Genomic DNA, 2,692 nt, shown 5'->3' with positions numbered 1-2,692 from the left:
GCTCCTGTGGAGCTGCTGTTACAGATAACATCTGGTGGGGCCCTGACGGCAACCCCTGCCTGCCGAAACACTTCTTTCATCACTACACCAAACTCGCACACAGTCTTGACCATGTGTCCAAAGGGGGAATATTAGGCATCATAACACAGCACTGGTTCACAAAAGGGTTCTCTACCTATGCTCAGAAATATTGTCAGTCATGTATGATTTGTGCAACTAACAATCCAGGTAAAACAACACCACTCACACAACAAGCAGCACAACCTACAGTATTGCTCACAATAATAGCAGTACAATGTGACTAACCAGAATAATCCAGGTTTTTAGTATATTTTTTATTGCTACATGGCAAACAAGTTACCAGTAGGTGCAGTAGATTCTCAGAAAGCAAACAAGACCCAGCATTCATGATATGCACGCTCTTAAGGCTGTGCAATTGGGCAATTAGTTGAAAGGGGTGTGTTAAAAAAATAGCAGTGTGGCATTCAATCAGTGAGGTCATCAATTTTGTGAAATAACAGGTGTGAATCAGGTGGCCCCTATTTAAGGATGAAGCCAGCACTTGTTGAACATGCATTTGAAAGCCTGAGGAAAATGGGTCGTTCAAGACATTGTTCAGAAGAACAGCGTACTTTGATTAAAAAGTTGATTGGAGAGGGGAAAACCTATAAAGAGGTGCAAAAAATTATAGGCTGTTCAGCTAAAATGATCTCCAATGCCTTAAAATGGAGAGCAAAACCAGAGAGACGTGGAAGAAAACGGAAGACAACCATCAAAATGGATCGAAGAATAACCAGAATGGCAAAGGCCCAGCCAATGATCAGCTCCAGGATGATCAAAGACAGTCTGGAGTTACCTGTAAGTACTGTGACAGTTAGAAGACGTCTGTGTGAAGCTAATCTATTTTCAAGAATCCCCCGCAAAGTCCCTCTGTTAAAAAAAAGGCACGTGCAGAAGAGGTTACAATTTGCCAAAGAACACATCAACTGGCCTAAAGAGAAATGGAGGAACATTTTGTGGACTGATGAGAGTAAAATTGTTCTTTTTGGGTCCAAGGGCCACAGACAGTTTGTGAGATGACCCCCAAACTCTGAATTCAAGCCACAGTACACAGTGAAGACAGTGAAGCATGGTGGTGCAAGCATCATGATATGGGCATGTTTCTCCTACTATGGTGTTGGGCCTATTTATCGCATACCAGGGATCATGGATCAGTTTGCATATGTCAAAATACTTGAAGAGGTCATGTTGCCTTATGCTGAAGAGGACATGCCCTTGAAATGGTTGTTTCAACAAGACAATGACCCCAAACACACTAGTAAACGAGCAAAGTCTTGGTTCCAAACCAACAAAATTAATGTTATGGAGTGGCCAGCCCAATCCCCGGACCTTAATCCAATCGAGAACTTGTGGGGTGATATCAAAAATGCTGTTTCTGAAGCAAAACCAAGAAATGTAAATGAATTGTGGAATGTTGTTAAAGAATCATGGAGTGTAATAACAGCTGAAAGGTGCCACAAGTTGGTTGACTCCATGCCACACAGATGTGAAGCAGTTATAAAAAACTGTGGTCATACAACTAAATATTAGTTTAGTGATTCACAGGATTGCTAAATCCTAGAAACAAAAACGTTTGTACAAAATAGTTTTGTGTTTGTACAGTCAACGGCAGACACTGCTATTTTTTTGAACACACCCCTTTCAACTAATTGCCCAATTGCACAGCCTTAAGAGCGTGCATATCATGAATGCTGGGTCTTGTTTGCTTTCTGAGAATCTACTGCACCTACTGGTAACTTGTTTGCCATGTAGCAATAAAAAATATACTAAAAACCTGGATTATTCTGGTTAGTCACATTGTACTGCTATTATTTTGAACAATACTGTATGTACTAGACTAACTTGTGGGCTTGGAACCTATTCAAGACCAATGGTGGAGAAACAGTTTAATAAAAATGAATCTCAAGCACTAATTTACACAAATATACATCTCACTACCCGAGTTTATCTCTAGCAGAGAAAAATGAAGAACTTAGCATGTAGCTTCTGCTTTGAACAAACAAAAAGAAATTAAGAACATGCAAAGAATCTACTGATATGAAGGAATTAATATCTTGACAAATGTATTATTTGAAACAGAAAATCTCTGAGGTTTAACAAAATCTGCATCTGGGTATATGAAAGTCATAAAACTGCTGGAAATGCCAGAAAACTACAGCTAAAACAATGAAAAGTGAGACAAAATTGTTAGATGCTGGAAAATCAGAATACTGAAACCCCATTTAGTAAAATATATCGGAAAATATTTGAGAGTTGTGTGTATCTGAGAGCATGCATCTACCTATCAGCCTAACAAAGAATAGGTCAGCACCACTTATTGCAAGAGGCTTTGATGTACTGTGTTTGTCATACTTCTGTGAGGTTGGCAAGGCTACCCCCTCTGAGGGAGATGAGCACCACCTGATCTGTTTGGAGAGCGTCTCCTCTTACTACACTGTCACACGCTAATGCAGCCTCTGCTACACATGCATGCACACAAAAGCAGGGCATCACCTGGGATAGCACTGCTATCACCCTGTCATGGACATGGACAGGTAGATGACTCCGGTTGGCAATGACTGACACATAAAGGCTGTAATCACATACCAGAACAGCCTGGCAACCTTGTCACCTTGGGTGTCTGCCGCTCATG

The sequence above is a fragment of the Monopterus albus genome, unplaced genomic scaffold (genome assembly GCF_001952655.1).
Source record: "Monopterus albus unplaced genomic scaffold, M_albus_1.0 scaffold82.1, whole genome shotgun sequence".
Classification (NCBI taxonomy): domain Eukaryota; kingdom Metazoa; phylum Chordata; class Actinopteri; order Synbranchiformes; family Synbranchidae; genus Monopterus; species Monopterus albus.
Note: the sequence above shows the minus strand (reverse complement) of the source record.